Below are 20,967 nucleotides of genomic sequence, written 5' to 3'. Positions count from 1 at the left end.
TTTAGGTGATACGCAGAGATGAAACAAATCCTCCTACATAAGTTATATCTGTTTATCTACAGCCATTTGTCCCCTACATCCATTCTAAGTGCAGAATTTACACAGACTCTTTCAGCTCTACAAAGCAGGAGGTGAGGAGCCGGAGTTGCACTCGGTGAGAACTCTGAGAGCTGATTGGAAGGAAGGGACACACCCCCCACACACAGAACAGAGCTGAGGCTGTCAATCATAGACTGTGCCCTCCCCGTCACCATTTTTCTCTTGGTGTCAGGAAAACTTGTCAGAAGTGACTCATGCGAATATCAGAGGAAGGAAGCAGACAGAAATGACACTTAGTGCTCTGATTGAGACAAGTACACACTATAGAGGGACATGCTTTGTTCATAGTTCATGTCTGAGGTTTACAACCAGTTTAATTAATTTAAATAAAGTTTAAACACCTATCCCTTCTTTATGTAGCTGGTAACGGATATTGATTACTGTCCTTCCTTTGATGCATTTTATTGATGTCCAGAGAAAGCCATAATAAAACGAAAGAGAATTTTTGTTTGACTGTTTGCACTCTACACAATATAGTACATCATCAAACATCCGTGTCAAATGTACTCAGATGGATTGGAGTTTGGCTGACTTCTATGCATGTCTAATGACAAAGCAATGTTGTATAGGGCTAGCCCAGCGTTATTAAGCAGCAGTCGGTCGATTCGAAGCAAACATTGAATAGTCACCAGAGAATCGTAGGAGGATCAGCTCATTCTGATCAATCAAACTCCAGACCATTATTTTTTCTTAAAGTGGAACTACACCACACCTGAGGATCACAAACCAAAAATGCTATTTAGTTCATTTTTAATATTCAAAACAAACTCCCCCATCCATCCATGTCTCCTTGCTTGATTTTGCTGAGAAATCACTTTGAAAAGCACTGGCCAACATCTTGAATAAGGGCAGGTGATTCATGTAATCTTCTCTTCCTGGAATCTATTTGCCCTTAGCTCAAGCATGTAAGAGGGAAGGTGTGTTTAGCTGAGAAAACCCCTTCTCCCCTCCTGAAGACTCCTGGGATATATGACATCATTTGCCTAGGCATGGAAACCAGGAAGCAGCTGAAGAAATGTAAAAAAAAAGTTAACGAGTTAATATAATATACCTTCCTATCTATTTACTACTGCTAGCAGTATAAGGATTAACTGCTTCCGCGCCGCCCTATAGCCGAAACACTGCTATAGGGTGGCACAGGTGCACAAAATCATGTGTGTGTGTATATATATATATATATATATATACATATGTGTGTGATTTTTCAATTCCGGGTAGGGAGCGTGCCACCATTCGTGGCTTCGGCTGTCAGTCTCCGGGTCCCCACCGGCACCCGGCGATCTCCGAGGATTTCCGATGGGGGGAAGACTTGTATGTAAACAATACAGATCTCTCCCCTTTCAGCTCTTGCACACTGCTTTCTATGGCTCTGCATAACAGAGCCATACAAAGCGGGGTGCTTGCAGTGAAACACAGCACTCAGCTCGATAGTAAAACAGCACACAATTAACCCTTTGATCACCTCACATGTTAACCCCTTCCTGCCCAGTGCCATTAGTACAGTGTCAGTGCTTTTTATCAGCACTGATCACTGTATTGGTGTCACTGACACCAAGTCAGTTCCCCCCCAGTGTCAGAATGCCCACCGCAGTCCCGCCGCCCCGCTATAAGTCACTGATCACCGCCATTTCTAGTAATAGAAAAAAAAAATTCCAGTATCTTTACCGCCATTTGTAAACGCTATAACTTTCATGTAAACCAATGATTTACACATATTGGAATTTTTATTTAGCAAAGACATGGAGCAGAATTCATTTTGTCCTACATTTATGCCGAAATTTGATTTTTAAAATTTTTTTACTGGACATGTTTAACCGCTTCCCAACTGCACTATAGCCGAAAGACGGCCACAGCACGGTTGTCTAGTTCTGAGAGGGTGTCCATGGACGTCCTCCCTGAATGCGCCCCAGCGGCGCGCACCCGGCGCTGTCAGTGATAGGGTAAAAGGGCAATCACAGCTGCCTTTTACCATGTGATCAGCTGTACTTTCCTCACACTGTCACAGCATAAGGAAAGTACGATAACTGGCAAATGTGACAGGGGAGATCTGCACTAATAATCAGGGCACTGATGATCAGTGCCCAGCAGTGCCGCCCGTCAGCGCCGTCTGTCAGTGCCTCCAGTCGGTGTTATGAGTCAGTGTCGCCTATCAGTGCCTCCTCATCAGTGCTTCCTATCAGTGCCACCTCATCAGCTTCAATTACCATCTCTATGCTGATGACACGCAAATCTATCTGTCTACCCCTCACCTCACCCCTTCAGTCTCCACCCGCATCGCAAGTGACATATCGGCTTGGATGTCACTCCACTTCCTCAAACTCAACCTTTCCAAAACTGAGCTCCTAGTATTTCCCCCTGACCATGCCCCCTCCACTGACCTCACCATAAATATCGATAACACAATCATTAGTCCATCCCCTCATGCCAGGGTACTAGGTGTAATCCCATCTGTCCTTCCATCCCCAGATCCAGTCGCTGACAAAATCATGTAGACTTCACCTTTGCAACATCTCCAAGATACTCCCGTTCCTAACCTCGGAAACCACTAAGCAACTTATTCACTCCCTTGTCATATCACGCCTCGACTATTGTAACTCCCTCCTCATTGGCCTACCTCATCGCAGGCTATCCCCCCTTCAGTCTATCATGAACGCTGCTGCCAGACTCATCTACCTCACTAACCGCTCTGTTTCTGCCACCCCTGTCTGCCAATCCCTCCACTGGCTCCCAGTTGCCCAACGGATAAAATTCAAAACACTAACTATGACATACAAAGCCACCCACAACACTGCCCCAAATTACATAACCGATCTTGTCTCTAAATATCACCCAAACCGTACTCTCCGCTCCTCGCAAGACCTCCTACTATCTATCTCCCTTGTCTCCTCCTCCCATGCTCATCTCCAAGACTTTTCCAGGGCGTCACCCATCCTCTGGAACTCCCTACCCAATCTATCAGACTATCACCTACTCTACTTACCTTTAGGCGATCATTAAAAACCTATATCTTCAGGGAAGCCTATCCCGCACTCTGCTAATACTGGAATCCTCTACACTTCCAACCACTCCATCCCCCACAGTTTTACCTTTTGTACCACTCACCCCTCCCTCCTAGATTGTAAGCTCCAAGGATCAGGGCCCTCAATTCCCTCTTGTATTGAACTGTATTGTTACTGTATTGTCTCCCACTACAATGTAAAGCGCTGAGCAAGCTATTGGCGCTATATAAATGTAAATAATAATAATAATAATCAGTGCCCATCAGTGCAGCCTCATCAATGCACATCAGTGAAGGAGAAAAATTACCTGTTTGCAAGATTTTGTAATAGAAACAAGGAAAACATATTTTTTTCATTATTTTTTGTTCTTTTTTAATTTGCAGTGCAAAAAATAAAACACCCAGTGGCAATTACATACCACCAAAAGAAAGCTCTATTTGTGTGAAAAAAAATTATAAAATTTTCATATGGGTACAGTGTTGCACCGTGCAATTATCATTCAAAGCGCGACATCGATGAAAGCTGAATATTGGCCTGGGCAGGAGGGGGGGGGGGGGGAGTGCCCGGTAGGCAAGTTGTTAATAGCAAAAAGTACAAAATATATTTTTTTCCAAATTGTCGACCTTTTTTTTTTATAGTGCAAGAGATAAAATTAAAATGCATAAAAAGTGATCAAATACCATCGAAAGAAAGCTCTATTTGTGGGAAAAAAGGACGTAAATGGCATATGGATGCAGCGTTGCATGACCACGCAATTGTCTGTTAAAGTAATGCAGAGCCACATCGCAAAAAATGGCCTGGTCAGGAAGGGGTTAAATCCTCTGGAGAGCAAGTGGTTAAAGATAGTCAATGTTGATTGAGAGAGTGAAGTTCCGCTTTAACAACTTGCCGCCCACCCACTGTATATATACGGCGGCAGGGCGGCACTCGCAGGCAAAACCACATTTTAAAACGTGTGTTTTGTAAACAAATAGGGGGCGCACGCGAGGCGCGCCGCCGCCCTATCTGTCCCGCCGATCACCGCCGCAGATGTGAGTTGCCGGGTCACAGCCGCTCCTTAGCGGCTATCTCCCGGCGATCGGCGGCAAACAGTGACAGACAGCACAGCTGCAGTAGCTGTGCTCTCTGTCACTTCCCTGTCAGCTAGAAGGATGAGCTGATCGAGAAAGAACAGTTTCTCTTTCTTGATCAGCCTTGTCCCGTCCAGCACATACCCCCGCCCTCTAGTAAAACACTCCCCTCACTCCTATAACCCTTCCCTGCAAAATAAAGTTAACCCCTTCCTCCCCATTGCCATTAGTACAGTGTCAGTGTTTTTTTTTTTTGCACTGATCACTGTATTAGTGTTTTTGGGGATGTCAGTGACCCCAAGTCAGTACCCCCCAATGTCAGAATGTCTGCCGCAGTCCCGCCATAAGTCCCTGATCGCTGCCATAAGTCCCTGATTGCCACCATTATTAGTATAAAAAAAAAACCTAAAAATCCCAGTATCTTTCCCAACATTTGTAAATGCTATAACTTTCACGTAAACCAATTAATTTACACGTATTGGTTTTTTTTTTTAGCAAAGACATGTCGCAGAATGCATTTTGGCAGAAATTTATTACTAAATTTGATTTTTGCATTTTTTTTTACTGGACGTGTTTTATAGCAAAAAGTCCAAAATATTGTTTTTTTTTTCCTCAAAATTGTCAGCCTTTTTTTTTATAGCGCAAAAAATAAAAACCGCACAAGCAATCAAATACCACCATAAGAAAGCTCAATTTGTGGGGAAAAAAAGGATGTAAATTTCATTTATGTACCGTATTGCATGACCGCGCAATTGTCCATTAAACTAGCGCAGTGCTGTATAGCAGAAAAATGGCGTAAATTGCAGTATCTATACCATAGTTTGTAGACACTATAACTTCCACACAAAGCAATCAATATATACTTATTGGGATTTGTTTTTACCAAAAACATGGAGCAGAATACATTTTGGCCTAAATTTATGACCAACTTTGAGTTTACGATATATTTTTTATAGCTGAAAGTAAAAAATATTGTTTTTCTTCAAAATGTTTGGCCTTTTTTTGTTTATAGCGTGAAAAATAAAAAGCGCACAGGTGATCAAATTACACCGAAAGAAAGCTCTATTTGTGTGAAAAAAAGGACGTAAATTTCATTTGGGTGCAGCATTGCATGACCGCGCAATTATCAGTTGAATTAGTGCAGCGCCGAGTAGCAAAAAGAGGCCTGGTCATTAAGGGGGGTAAATCCTCTGGAGGTCAAGTGGTTAATATATACGCTCACTGGTAAATTCTGTAACAAAAACCAGCTAAAATGGTCATTTCAGACAATGGAAGGAGCCAGGCAGCTCCTATCAACCAGCCCAGCCTTTCAAACCCACTAAACCTCTTTTCTACTTCCGGGCCAGGCTCTAGAGCAGGCATAGGCCTCAGCACTCCAGCCTTAGTGAAACTACAAATCCCATCATGTGCTTGCCTCTGGGAATCATGCCTATGCGTGTCAGTCTTGCGATCCGTCTTGCGACTTAATTTCACAACAGCTGCATTGCTGAAGGTTGCTCTCCCCCGCTCAAGAGCTTACATTTGGCCTGGTTCACACCAAAGCGTTTTTTAGTGTGTTTGGCAGAAATGCACTACAGTCCATGTAACATGGTTTCCTGTGCGTCACGTTCACATCTATGCGTTTTCAGCTGCTGCATTTTTGGAAATGGTCATGGACTTTTTTTTCCCACAGCAGATTGCTTTTGTGGTGCAATAGACTTCACTGGAACTGCACCAAAAATACAAGTGATGCATTTTTGATGATTTTTTTGGCCAATATCAAAGTATTAAGTGTGACTTTGATGCAACTTTACAGTCTCTGGCACTCAAGTCACATCAAAGTAGTGCAGGAACCTTTTCAAAGTCGCTCCAGAGTGTAAAGTTGCACCAAAGTAGTGCAGAAACATTTCAAGGTCACAGCGACTTTTGAAAAGGTTCCTGTACTATTTTGATGCGACTTTGAGTGGCAAAAACTGTAAAGTCGCACTCATTGCTTTCCTATTGGCAAAATAATAGGCAAAACACAACAAAAATGCATGTTCATAAATGGAAAACACACCAAAAAACACATCATTCGCAACACACATAGGTGTGAACCAAGCCGTAAAGTGTTACTAAACCCACAGCAGTAAAATGAGTCTGTATGTGCAGTAAAGCGTGCTTGTTACTGTAGAACCTAAGGGGTTAATCCTCCACATTGTTCGAAAATTATGTTTGATCCTGTTCTCTCTGACCCTCCCCTTCTACTGTCCCCAATCCACCTTCTGATTAATACAAAGCTCTAGGAGTCACTCTGCACATGCTCAGTTTAGAGTGTGTGGCTAGAGAGTTTTTTTTTCTTTGGGAGGTGGCATGTGATCAAAACAGGGCCAATCAGCACTGTCTAGATTAGGGGTAGGCAACCTGCGGCTCTCCAGCTGTTGCAGGACTACAAGTTCCATCATGCCTGTGCAAGTCATAGCTGTAACTGTCAGTTTTGTAATGTTGCAATGCCTCATGGGAAATGTAGTTCCACAACAGCTAGAGAGCCGCAGGTTGCCCAACCCTGGTCTAGACAGAGGGTCAGGGGTCATGCGGCCTCATAGGACAATCAGGAGAGAATGAAAGCTCCTCCTACCAGCTTTAAGTTGCCAGGCAGGCACTGATCGAAGTTACAAGACTGCTATATACATATAAGTAGCATCAAAGTCGCACTCAATACTTTCCTTGTGGCCAGCAAAAAAAAAAAACAATGCAGCAGCTGAAGACCCATAGATGTGAATGTTTCTTATAGGAAACCATGTTAAATGGACCATAGTGCATTTCTGCAAACTGCATAGGTTAAACTGATACCAAAGGCTCGGATTTTTTCTTTTTAAAATAACAAAGATGTCATACTTACCTGCTTTATGCAATAGTTTTGCAGAGCAGCCTGGATCCTCCTCTTCTTGGGTCCCCCACCAGTGCTCCTGGTTCCTCCCCTCTGCTCTTTGCCCCCATAGCAAGCTGCTTTCTGACCCAGTGAGGAAGGAGAGACCCAACAGAACCGCCGGTCTTGTGCACCGTGCTGGATCGAGATGGGGCTCAGGTTAGTATTAGGGTGGGCTGGGGGGCTGCTGCACACAGGAGGTTTTTTAACACCTTCATGCATAAAGGTAAAAAAGCATTGAGCCTTTACAACCACTTTAAAGCGATTCTAAAGGTATTTTTTTTTTTTCATAAAATAACAAACATTCTACCTGCTGTGTGCAGTGGTTTTGCAGAGAGCAACCTGGATCCTCCTCTTCTCGGGTCCTCCACAAGATCTCCTGGCCCCTCCCTCCTGTCGGGTGCCCCCACAGCAAGCAGCTTCCTATGGGGGTACTCTGCTCAGTGTGTCCAGTCACACATGAAACCACGGCTTGCCCCGCCCCCTCTCTCTCCTCATTGGCTGACTAGGCCAATGGCTCCCGCTTGCTGTCTCAGCCAATGAGAAGGTAGACACCTGGGACAGTCGAAGCTGTCATTCACATCACTGGATCGCGATGGGGCTCAGGTAAGTATTGAAGGGGCTCGGAGCACTGCTGTACACAGGTTTTTTACCTTCATGCATAGAATTCATGAAGATAAATAGCCTTGAGCCTTACAACCACTTTAAGGGGGTGATGTTTCTTCTCCTGAGCGAATACTATTTTTTATTTTTTTTGGAAAATAACAAACATGCTATACTTACCTGCTGTGTGCAGTGGTTTTGCAGAGAGCAGCCTGGATTCTCCTCTTCTCAGGTCCCCCACAGGATCTCCTGGCCCCTCCCTCCTGTCGGGTGCCCCCGCAGCAAGCAGCTTGCTATGGGGGCACTCTCTGCTCAGTGTGTCCAGTCACACATGGAACCATGGCTTGCCCCCGCCCCCTCTCTTTCTTTATTGGCTGACTGGGCCAATGGCTCCTGCTTGCTGTCTCAGCCAATGAGGAGGAAGAGACCTGGGACAGCCGAGGCTGTCATTCACATCACTGGATCGTGATGGGGCTCAGGCAAGTATTGAAGGTGCTGGGAGCACTGCTGTACACAGGCTTTTTACCTTCATGCATAGAATTCATGAAGATAAAAACCTTGAGCCTTTGCAACCACTTTAACCACTTCCTATCTGGCCCATGTATATAAACAGCCGGATGGGAGAAGTCCAGGGGCGGGTAGCACAGCACCGCGATCTGATGCCCGCTGTGTCACTATGGTGACACTCTACTGCTAGGGTGACAGTATGTTAAATAAAAATTTTTGGTAAAACTAATTTGGGTTATTATTTTTTTTACTAAAAAGATAACTAAATACATTTTGGTCAAGATTTATGAAGAAAGATTATTTATTTTCAAAATTTTATAAGAAAAACACTTTTTTTCAAAATTGTTGGACTTTTTCATTTATATAGCAAAAAAAAATAAAAATCCCAATGGTGAATAAATACCACCAAAATACAGTTTTATCTGTCTCAAAAAATGCTAAAAAATACATATGGGCACAGCGTTGCATGACCGCGTAATTGTCATTCAAAGTGTGATAGCGCTGAAAGCTGAAAATTGTCCTGGACAGGAAGGGGGTGAAAGTGTCCGGACTGGAAGGGGGTGAAAGTGTCCGGACTGGAAGGGGGTGAAAGTGTCTGGACTGGAAGGGGGTTAAAGTGTCCGGACTGGAAGGGGGTGAAAGTGTCCGGACAGGAAGGGGGTGAAAGTGTCCGGACTGGAAGGGGGTGACAGTGTCCGGACTGGAAGGGGGTGAAAGTGTCGGGACAGGAAAAGGGTGAAAGTGTCCAGACTTGAAGTGGTTAAGGAGGTGATGCTTCAGCTCCTGAGCTACTGCTATTTTTATTTATTTATTTTTTTTGCTGTACTGTGATTTTGAATAGAACTAATGTGGTCCTATTGACTTCAATGTGCGAGTTTCACTAGTGGTGCCACCTGTCAAACTCAACAGGCAAATTCAAATTTGACACAATTGTGTACGATCCCCTCCAGCTGCCAGCAGGCTTCCAGTGGGTGGTCAGGAGGCATAAAAATGCAGTTATTTTTACCACCTATATGAACGAGGCATTACACAAGACAGCCGTGCTTCGGCCAGTAAGTTGCTGTTCAGTGTAAACATTCACATTGTGCGTTGAATCTGAGCCCCTGAGAATGTTTCATTACTGGTTTATCACGAAATAAAAATGACTTTTCTTTATCTGATCAGAAGTAAAATCTAGTTATCTAGACTCACACGTTACAAGGGTGAACGTCATCACTGTGGCCTTCTAAAATGTCTTTTCCTGTCCTCTGGCTAATTTCAGCTTTAATATTCATGGGTACTTTTGCATCATGCAACTATGCCGGCGTATTGCGAAGGGCGGCCAGCAGGAGATCACCTAATGACATAGAGTGCCAGCAGGTTATCACTGGGACTAATGAGGGACTGGCCAGCCATGTCTTTAATGTCTTTTATATCTTCATATCTATGTGACCGCAAAAAGATGTTTGTGTCCTCATTATAATAGCCCCAAAGGATTGAAAAAGAAATAAAATTCCATAAAGCAGCACAATCGGTTTATATTGGTCACACCATAGAATGAAAGCAATCAAAGGGTACGTTAGATTGAGAGCTGTTATATTTTGCAGGTCTCCAGTTTCCTTCCATAATCTCAGCATGAAATCCATGGTTGTTGTTAATCTACATGATGTCCATAGAAATAAAAATATTGCTGATCTCACAAAATGCTTCTTTTTATACTTAGACCTGATTCACACTTGTGGGCCGATTGTTGGTGCGGGAATCAAATCTATTCCTATTGCGATCTGTTATGAGATGCGCAGGGCTGCAATTTATTCTGTATGGCACCCCTATGCATCTCAGCCCGCAGCGGGTGCGGGAACCAAAGGGAAATCGCATGGTCAAAAAAAGACCATGTGGTTTCACTGCGGCTGTGTTTTCAAAAAAGTGTATGCAGAAACATGGGCACAGCAGCCCATTCAAATGAATAGGCTGCCGTGCCCAAGCAAACAAGGGCCGCACAGCCTGACATGGTGTGAACTGAGCCTCATACTGTATATAATATAATGGAACACAGAAGAAAAGTCTATAGTCTGCTATGGTGGAACCAGCTAGACAATGGAGGTCATCTACTAAATCTGCATGGTGCAAAATTTGGTGCAGCACTGCATACAAACCAATCAGCTTTCAGGTTTTATTGCCAAAGCTTAATTGAACAAACTGTAGTTAGAAGCTGATTGGCTACCATGCACAGCTACACCAGATTCTGAGTGCACCAGTTTTAGTAAATGTCCCCCAATAAATATCAAAGTTGACTAATACTTGTATTTGATACCATACCAGTAGTAAGGTGGAGTTTTGATTTAGGGTAATTGTCTTTTATCTTGTCATTTTTCCTTGTTTTGTACTATGATATAGTCATATAGGTAAATGACAGCTATTTGTTGTGCATGTTGTAGTCCATTTCTTCATGTATGCATGCAGACTTTCCATTTATGTATCCTATTCATTTCAGTGGGATTCCTAAAGCCCCAAAATGCACCAAGTGCGTTGGGGTGCCATTTGGAATGAATAGCACTGCTGTGCACCAACACTCGGGCATGGTTCACACTTTCGCAGGAGTGTGAATTGCAGTGATTTCTGCACCCGCAACCACCCGCTGTCAAAACTTGCAGGGCTGCCATTCATTCTTAATGGCACCCCATGCATGTCAAACCACAGTGTATTTGCAGGTTCTGGAACCGCAGGGAAATTTCCAAAATAGTGCATGCACCTTTTTTCTGCGGGAAACACAGGCATGACAACCAAATTAATTGAATGGGCTGCCACGCCCACGCAAAGGTGGGCTACAAACCTGCAATAATATGAATTAGGCCTCACTGCATGTTTCTGGCCTTGTTCTTAATTGGTGGCATCAGTGAGACAAATCACACTATCATATTCAGAATGTGCTGGAACTAAGAAACTGCTGTGTAAGCCGAGAATCACTATAGTAGTCATCACTACTACAGTGATCGCCACGGTCTTCCAGGTCCTGTACCGAGGGCACTCGCTTGGCACAGCCTATATTCACAGAATGTATTTTTTTCAACAACATTGATTTTAATGCTGCACCTCTCCACTTCTTCATCCAACCAAAGACCTTATATTCTTTGAAAAAAATAGAAGTTCTGTGAATGATGGTTGTGTGTCCGCTATGCAAAAAAGTAGCCACTCAGCACAACATCCAGGAGACTGCGGCAATCACTGAAGTACCAGAGAATGATTATCGTGATTTTCCGCTTTCACAGCGATCCCACAGGTATGGAATATACGAAGTATGTCCAGAAAGTAATGATTTCAAAATTCTTTTGTTGAAAAATTTTACAATTGAACATTGTCTCCTTCAAAGTCTTCAAGTAGGGTGGCATTCAGAGCCTGCATACTGGCGCTTAGGATGTTATCTACATTACCAAAATGATGTCCTTTCAAACCTTTTGTCTTTGGGAACATGAAAAGTCACAAGGAGCCAAATAGGGGTTGTAGGGTGGATGGAGAAGCACCATGATGTGTTTTTTAGCCAAGAACTCAGCCATAACGCTGTGACTCTGTGTGTTGTGATGAAGGATCCAAGTTGAGCCGATCTCAGGATGCACCTGAATAACTCCATAACAAAAAAAACCAAGAACTTCCCGGTAAAACCTTTGATTCACAGTTCAGTAGTTACAAACTCCTTATGGACAATTCCACGTGAAAAAACAATAACCATTGATTTGACTTTTGATTTGCTCATTCAAGCTTTCTTGGGGCAAGGTGACATGGGTGTGCCATTCTGAACTTCATTTCAGGATCATACTCAAACACCCAGAATTCCTCACCCGTGATCACTCCACTCAAAAATATCAGGCTCTCTTTCCAAATGGGCCAACGGGTCTTGTTCCTTCTGATCAGGTGACAAGTTCTTTGAACAAGTTTTGCACACACTTTTCTCATGTTCAAATCCTGAGTCACAATTTTATGAACAATTGATTTGGTAAATCCCATTTCATCTGCAATTATTCTGATAGTGAGCTGGCGGTCACGGTTGAGAAGACCTCAGTTCATCCACATTCTGTTCTGTTTTTGACAAAGAGGGGTGTCCTGATCGTTGTTTGTCTTCAACACCTTCTCGTCCTTCCTTGAAGGCCTTGTACCATTGGTACCTTTCTGCAGATAATAGCACAGCTTCTCCATAGGCTTTCCTCACCGTTTCCAAAGTTTCTGATACACTTTTACCCAATTTCACACAAAATTGTATTGTGTACCGATGAACTCGCTTGCATCGTTCCTAATGTAAGGCACTTAAAGAGGGTGTCACAAAAAGAATGTATTGATGGCTGGAATGCAACTGATCAGTGTTCTAACATATACCTGGCACCGCAGCCCAAGTGACCTATCCAAGCTTCTCCCTTCACAGAGCCCTTCTCAAATGTAGGAACTTCATTCTCTTTATAGTCTGGACACAACTCTTAAATACTTACATTGGACCAATGTCACTATGCAATAAAAATAAAAACTTGCAATGAAAGCCATACAGTAACTAATGAGATTATAAATTTTCTTTGATTTAGGGAAGATAAAAAAAAAGAAAACTGACTACCGATTGGTTACAAGGGTTGCTTTGCAACCTTAATTAAAGGCCTTGGTTTCTTCAGAATCTAGAGTTCGATCATCATTCACAGTGATAGAATTTTCTTTAATATGGATATTAACTGCAGTGGCTCCATTCATAAAATCTATTTAACTTTTTTATCACGCAGCAAGAATGCTACCAAAAACCTTTCTAACACTTTGCTCATTTAAATGTTAAACAGATAGATTATCACTTTTAATTCTGTGCGAAATTAGTCACAACTTATTAAGACAAAGGAGTGCGAGCATACATTATGATGACTTCCAGATCAAGCTGTGTTATCATTAAAATAATTAAGATGTTTACTGATGTAGAAAATTTGATATTGGATCCATTAACCAAATTTCCTACTTCAGAGTAATCACTTTCAAATTTATGTGCTCAATTAGACACTTCTATTCAAAAAAAAGGGTTAATCTTGAAACTAGAAGGCTTCGTAGAATGATATTAGTTCTGTATAATTCAACATTTTCTATAGACCTTCCAGGAGTAAAGGACTATTAATTCTGAAATGCAATTTTCTATTGGCATATGAATAGAGATCACAGCAACTAGTCTAGCGGGAGAGCCGCAGTGTTATGTCCTGCACCCCCTGTCTAGTGGCCTTAGTGGTGATAACCCTTCTCGCACTACTCTTAGGCCTCGTACACATGATGAGAATATGAGGCAAATGTTTTGGGGGTTTTTTTGCATGTGAGCCTCATATTGAAAACAAATAGGTTACTAAAGTTAGGGACATTCTCGTTACAACTTTGGAAGTGATGTAATGTATTGTATTGCAATATATTCTTTTGTTCCCTAGCATGACCGGCCTTGGTCACTCAAATTTCTTTCATACAAATACAATACTGATTATACGAAAATTGTTCATTCTGTTATTTTACGAGAAAAATTGTGCATTGTTTGCCGACTCCGACTCCAGGTACCCAAAATTTCCTCCGACTCCGACTCCACAGCCCTGCTTGTCCCTTTGGATATTTTCGCATGAACTCTCGAAAACTGTGTACTAACAATCAGATTACCGGACGATCGTTTCAGAAGTATTTTTTTTCATCTAGTTTTCTCATTGTGTGTACTAGGCATTACCCATTTCTCTACATCTTCTTTTTCTTCCCTGTACCTGTTACAAATAAATTCTAGAGATATGGAGCCATTTGAGAAGTCATCAGAGGCAAGCCTTCAAGAGGATGATGTTTGAAGTGGTCTTATGAGACACAACTTTGACATTAGGGTTCAGACTCATGCAATGTGGCATATTGCATGTGATTCGCGCCGGGAACCACGCCGCATTCCTGTGCAAATCACATGTGAATTCTGTGCTGTGCAGGACCCTTTTTTTGTCCGCATTGAAATCGGAGTGCATGGGTATTCACACCATGCAATCTGATTCTGCACATCGCACTGTGTTTTGTGAACCGATTTTGGTGTGTGGTTAACTTAACATACACACCTGCAGCGGTTCGCATGAACGGGGTGCGATTATGATGCGGTGTGGAATTTGCACAGAAACCAGTGCAACTTCCGCACGGCATCTGTGTGAACCTGGGCTCAAGGAGCATATATTTCTCACCTGCAAGTTTCTATATATGAGACAGTGTCAGGGAGCGAGGAGCCAGACACACAAGGAGGTGCAATTAAAGGTAGGTTTATTGTACAAAAACAAGACAGAGTCTATGCAAGTCCAACAGCAACAGCGGATGAATTGGTAGGACAGAAGCCAGGAAGGATGGTCGCCAGAGCTGAGGTCAGAAGCCAGGAAGGATGGTCGCCAGAGCCAGAGTCAGAAGCCAGGGAGGATGGTCACCAGAGCCGAGGTCATAAGCCAGGAAGGATGGTCGCCAGAGCCGAGGTCAGAAGCCAGGAAGGATGGTCACCAGAACTGGGGTCAGAAGCCAGGAAGGATGGTCACCAGAGCCGGGGTCAGAAGCCAGGAAGGAGTCTTGCCAAAGCCGAGTCGATATCCAGGAGAGCAAAGAACTAAACAGGAGCTTGCTGCTGTGCAACAGACAGGGCATGAATGCAATGGACAGCTACAAACAGCAGACTTATATGTGATAAACCGCCACCTCCTGGGGGAGGAGCCGCAGAGGCTGAAAGCATAAAGGATCCCACAATGCTTTGCAGACACCTAAGATGGATGCCAGCACATGGAGCAGCACAAGCCCTGAGGAAAGGTAGGACCTTGACAGACAGAAGCTACAAATACAATTTAAACATGTTTTTATAGAAGAGATACTATGTATCTTGTAGAGATATTTAAAGGAGAAGTATATCCACAGCTCTTTTAACCATATTTCTTCTATGGATCCCAGGAGTGCAGTTAGTTCTGCACACCTGTGACCCGTTTTCAGCCAACAGTGGGATAAAGCGCACTGTTGGCTGACATCATAGAGCTGGTGAAGGCTGGGGAAAGATCCCAACCATATGGTCAGGATTCACCCAGAGGCCTGGACCTGCACCTGGCTCTGCCTCTCAGTGATCTGCCAAGAGCCTGAGCTAACCCCTCCCGCCCCCTCCACAGCCCAGATCTTCAGTGAGTGCTGGAGGGGCAGAGCAAACAGTAGTGACTGACAGTCTCGGCTCTTTACTCAGAGCGGAGGGGGAGAATTGAGTGATCAGGGTCTTTGACCACTCAGTTCTTTGTGCATAGCCAGCTGGGAATAAATGCAGTATCAGATCAATGTTGTATCTTCCTAAGTGAGTATAAATTTTTTTTTGAAAACCCCATACTCCTCTTTTAATGTATATCTGTACAGCACAGCAAGTTTAACTGTATCTGGCAGAAATGAAAATAAGTACTTTTATGCATTGATTGGGGCAGCAATAATGATACCATGTTATAGCGACATGATCATTTTAAAATATGAATAAATTGGGTACCAGAATAGCAACTGCTGGGTTACTAGCCTTAAATGAGGTGAAATTGTATAAACTGTAATCATGCTTCAGAAAGTGTTCATCTCACTAGTGATTTCAGACCAGTGCACATACAGTCCAATGGGAGAGCCAGACAAATGTCCAAGAGTCCAAAGTATAAGTAATAAAATTGGATTATATAAGAAAAAAAAGCCAATGTGGTTTGGTGGCCAAAAAGACTCCCACTTCATCAGAGCTACAAAACAAGTGCAAATATATAGTTCATAAATATAGAAATAAATATGGAATTAAAAAATAATGAACATAAGGCTTCATGCACTCTGAGGCTCTTCTAAATGCTTTTCTTCTGGGAAGAGAAAAGCAGCCGCAAAAACACTCGTAAGCCGTGTTTTTTTCAAACACATATAGGCGTGTCAAGTGCTTGGGCATTTATTCATTTCATTGGCCAGAATATTCATTTATTCTGGGAACTGAAAGAAAAAAATGCTCAGGTGCTAGAAGCACTTGGTGTTAATGCACATTTCAAGGTGTTTGCATGCTTTTACCCACGTTTAGCTCCTGAGGCTTTTTTTTTTTCTGCCAGCTTGGTCTTTTCAAGCAGGAGCTCTAACATCCTTTTTGCTTACTTTAGCTTCACAAAGTATAGTTCTACCAGCAGTCTAAATCTACTGTGCTACCATCCTTCCAAAGTCCATCTCCATAATTAATGGTCCAAGCTCATCCACCGAATGCTTTAATAGAGACAATGGGATGAACGGCTCCTTGGTGGGGAAATGCTTACTTTCTGTTTCAGTAATTTGTATTGTAAAAAAAATACCAAAAAAGCTTCCTGGTACCAAATCCTGTAGATACAAATGAAAAAAAAACCTAACTGCTAGGTACAGCAAAGGAATTGGCACGGTAAGAGACCACACAGTAAAATACATATAACCATTTATTGACATAAAAGAGTCATATATCCATGATAGGACCCATAGTACAAACATGCTCAGAGAGGAGACCAGAGCAAAACAAGTCATAGTTGAGCACAATGCCCCCAGTAATTTTTATTGGTATTAGAAGGGAATAACAACAAGCATGCCCACGCAGGGGCTAAAATATATTTAAGGATAACAGACAGTAAGTGTACAGGGTAAAAGGAAGGAAGGAGGAAGTTAAGATACCAATGAAACAGGTCAGACTTCAGTCTTCCCCCATTTGATCCTGAGGTGGTGCTCTTTAAGGTTTGATTTATTTGAATGAGTAGGCTTACATATGTGTTTCTCTCTTTGGACATCTGTCCTATGGGCTCCTAGTAATATAGATGACATCAAAGCCATGCATACAGTGGGGCAAAAAAGTATTTAGTCAGCCACCAATTGTGCAAGTTCTCCCACTTTAAAAGATGAGAGAGGCCTGTAATAGGCATCATAGGTAGACCTCAACTATGAGAGACAAAATGATAAAAAAAATCCTGACAATCACATTGGCTGATTTGGAAAGAATATATTTGCAAATTATGGTGGAAAATAAGTATTTGGTCACCTACAAACAAGCAAGATTTGTGGCTCTCACAGACCCGTACCTTCTTCTTTAAGGGGCTCCTCTGTCCTGCACTCATTACCTGTATCAATGGCACCTGTTTGAACTTGTTATCACTATAAAAGACACCTGCCCACAACCTCAAACAGTCACACTCCAAACTCCACTATGGTGAAGACCAAAGAGCTGTCGAAGGACACCAGAAACAAAATTGTAGACCTGCACCAGGCTGGGAAGACTGAATCTGCAATAGGCAAGCAGCTTGGTGTGAACAAATTAACTGTGGGAGCAATAATTAGAAAATGGAAGACATACAAGACCACTGATAATCTCCCTCGATCTGGGGATCCACACAAGATCTCACCCCGTGGGGTCAAAATGATCACAAGAACGTTGAGCAAAAATCCCAGGACCACACGGGGGACCTAGTGAATGACCTGCAGAGAGCTGGGACCAACATAACAAAGGCTACCATCAGTAACACACTACGCCGCCAGGGACTCAGATCCTGCAGTGACAGACGTGTCCCCCTGCTTAAGCCAGTACATGTCCGGGCCCGTCTGAAGTTTGCTAGAGAGCATTTGGATGATCCAGAAGAGGATTGGGAGAATGTCATATGGTCAGATGAAACCAAAATAGAACTGTTTGGTAGAAACACAACTCGTCGTGTTTGGAGGAGAGAGAATGCTGAGTTGCATCCAAAGAACACCATACCTACTGTGAAGCATGGGGGTGGCAACATCATGCTTTGGGGCTGTTTCTCCGCAAAGGGACCAGGACGACTGATCCATGTACAGGACAGAATGAATGAGGCCATGTATCGTGAGATTTTGAGTGCAAACCTCCTTCCATCAGCAAGGGCATTGAAGATGAAACGTGGCTGGGTCTTCCAACATGACAATGATCCCAAACATACCGCCCGGGCAATGAAGGAGTGGCTTCCTAAGAAGCATTTCAAGGTCCTGGAGTGACCTAGCCAGTCTCCAGATCTCAAGCCCATAGAAAACCTTTGGAGGGAGTTGAAAGTGTTGCCCAGCGACAGCCCCAAAACATCACTGCTCTAGAGGAGATCTGCATGGAGGAATGGGCCAACATACCAGCAACAGTGTGTGCCAACCTTGTGAGGACTTACAGGAAACGTTTGACCTCTGTCATTGCCAACAAAGGATATATAACAAAGTATTGAGATGAACTTTTGATATTGACCAAATACTTATTTTCCACCATAATTTGGAAATAAATTCTTTCCAAATCAGCCAATGTGATTGTCTGGATTTTTTTTCTCATTTTGTCTCTCATAGTTGAGGTCTACCTATGATGCCAATTACAGGCCTCTCTCTTCTTTTTAAGTGGGAGAACCTGCACAATTGGTGGCTGACTAAATACTTTTTTGCCCCGCTGTATATGATCTTGGTGGTCGTTGTAGACATATAAACCATGCATATGAGGTCTTGGAGGTTCCTATAGAAATTGGTGTGTGGCGATTTTCTATGCTGCTAACCACAGGCTAAATCCGCCTGAAGAACTGAAGATCTTATTAAATCACATATATGCTGTCTTGGTGGTCCTTGTAAAAACCGCTATATAAATATCTCCACATCTATCACAGGCTAATTCCACCTTGGAGACCTGACGACACTCCCTAACACCTACAGTATATTCAGTCTCGGTGTTCCCTGTGGAAGTCTATGTGTGGAAATCTCCTTTATAGATTACAGGATATATCCGCCTTGGGACTTCCTTCACATTTGGAATGTTTATATTTCATGGATAGCATCTGTACAGCACTTCGAGATCTGCTATGTCACCCCAATGTGCCTATGAATGCAGTTGTTATGGCTAGACAATTCTGCCAGCTAAGTCTCCTAGTGTAATTTTGGTCCTCCTTTACTTGCTTTCGGAAGATTTTTAGCTATATGGTCCTTTTGGTTGAAGCAGATGACCCTTGATATACGTTCTATACCTTTGATTGAATGTTCTATAGCTGTATTCACTCATAGATTCATCATCTCACTTTTGGAAGCAATTAAGGGATTTTTGTTAATTTGGGAGAGTACCACCACTATTCGTATCATTTGTTTTATATGTCCTTTTATAAATAAGTTTACATACATATTTGTACTTGGGTAAACCTTGATTTTAATCTATGCTGTTTTGTGCCTTTATTTTGTTTCAATAAAAAGTTCCACGTTTGTTAAGAAGCCTGATGCATAAGAGTCATATATATGATTCTCAGTTTTTTCCCTTTTGTTCATATTTGAACTTCCATGACAGCCCTATAAGGTAGACATTTAGTAGAAGTGGTTTGCAGTAGTACTTTTCTGCTTTGGGCTCTGGGAGTGTTTGATACTTCTTCTTTTAGAAGTATGAGCTTTGAGGTCTGTTCATATTTCTTGTTGCTGCAATGATAAACTTACAGGGCCCAAAGTGATAAATTATTTAAGGGCCTCTCATGGGCATAAAATCATAGATCAGCGATCCAGATTATTGTTGGGTCTGTAGGTCCAGACAGAAGAAAGCCAGGAGAAGGGAGGTTATAGGGAAGATTTGTAAGAAAGGGGGGCTAAAGAAACCTTTGGGGATGGGAGGAGGTTAAGGAAGCAGATTGGGGGGCCAGAGATGAGAAAAGGGATTAGGAACAGGTTGTGCGTTGTTACCAGAAGAGATACATAAGAATATATCTCCCTCGATCTCCAGTTCAGGAGCCTAACAATTGGGCTATAAGTTACTTAGGCTAGAGGAATTCAAATATAGAACCGAATATGGCTCCTGTATGTTAATAGCTTTAGATTGTGGATTATTTAGAACATCAGATTATTTCTCATTAACCAGTATCATGTTCATACGGTCTTTGGCATCTTGCAAATGGACTGTGGGCTTCTTCCAGGTTTGCTGTCATTTGTTTAGCCATCAGGAACAAATGGGTCACTAATTTCTATTGATGTGAAAAACGGCCTGAAATTGTATGCTGTAGAAGGGCTATCTGTTCATCTTTTGGGACAATTATGTGGAAAACAGTTTGAAGGAAGTCAAACGATGTCTTGGAACAAAATGTGTTCCCTGTGGGCAAAAACACCAAGCTTGTAGTGCCAGACTGTAGTAGGCCAGATTACCTGAAGCACCTGTCACTGTAACTTGGAGCTGTTTGAGCTGGTACCCAATACCACTGAAAGAACACTTGGCATGCTGTTTCCAGACTGGTTGTATTAAATGTTTCTCTATTGTAGACCAGATTGTACTACAGTCCTCCAGATCTAAAGAATTGGTGACATCCAATGAAAGCAGCAGGTGGTCCACCATACAAAAGGGGGAGATTTACTAAAACTGGAGCACTCAGAATCTGGTGCAGCTGTGCATGGGAGCCAATCAGCTTCTAACTTCAGCTTGTTCAATTAAGCTTTGGCAATAAAACCTGGAAGTTGATTGGTTCCTTTTCAGAGTTGCTCTAGATTTTGCACTCTTCAGTTTTAGTAAACAACCCCACTTGGCTTTTCCATAGCCAGGGGAAAATGCATGCTTTATGAAGACAGTTCAGTTTGGTAAAACTCTTTACTTGAAAGGAAAAGTTGCTTTTAAAGGATTGTGTGGCTGCCACATTACCTGGTTATTGAGATGCATAAACCTTTTTTTTTAGAATTTGTGTTATGCATTCTCTTCAAACAAGGTCTAAAAGTAGTGTCTTGTCTTCAAACAAGGTCTAAAAGTAGTGTCTTGTCTTCAAACAAGGTCTAAAAGTAGTGTCTTGTCTTGGTGTCCCAAAGACAAGATCTCATTTGCCTTCATAAAAACAGCCTT

The 20,967-nt window shown here is 42.6% G+C and overlaps 1 protein-coding gene across 2 annotated transcripts in view; it reads left to right on the top strand.

Annotated features, from left to right (window-relative positions):
- SLCO3A1 (solute carrier organic anion transporter family member 3A1) overlaps window positions 1-20,967 on the top strand; it is a 476,664-nt gene that overhangs the window by 356,993 nt on the left and 98,704 nt on the right. The window lies entirely within an intron of this gene.

This window comes from Staurois parvus, unplaced genomic scaffold, assembly GCF_062004578.1.
Source record: "Staurois parvus isolate SC_StPar_1 unplaced genomic scaffold, SC_StPar_1.0 ptg000432l, whole genome shotgun sequence".
NCBI classification, from domain to species: domain Eukaryota; kingdom Metazoa; phylum Chordata; class Amphibia; order Anura; family Ranidae; genus Staurois; species Staurois parvus.
This window is presented reverse-complemented; position numbering and strand designations above follow the sequence as displayed.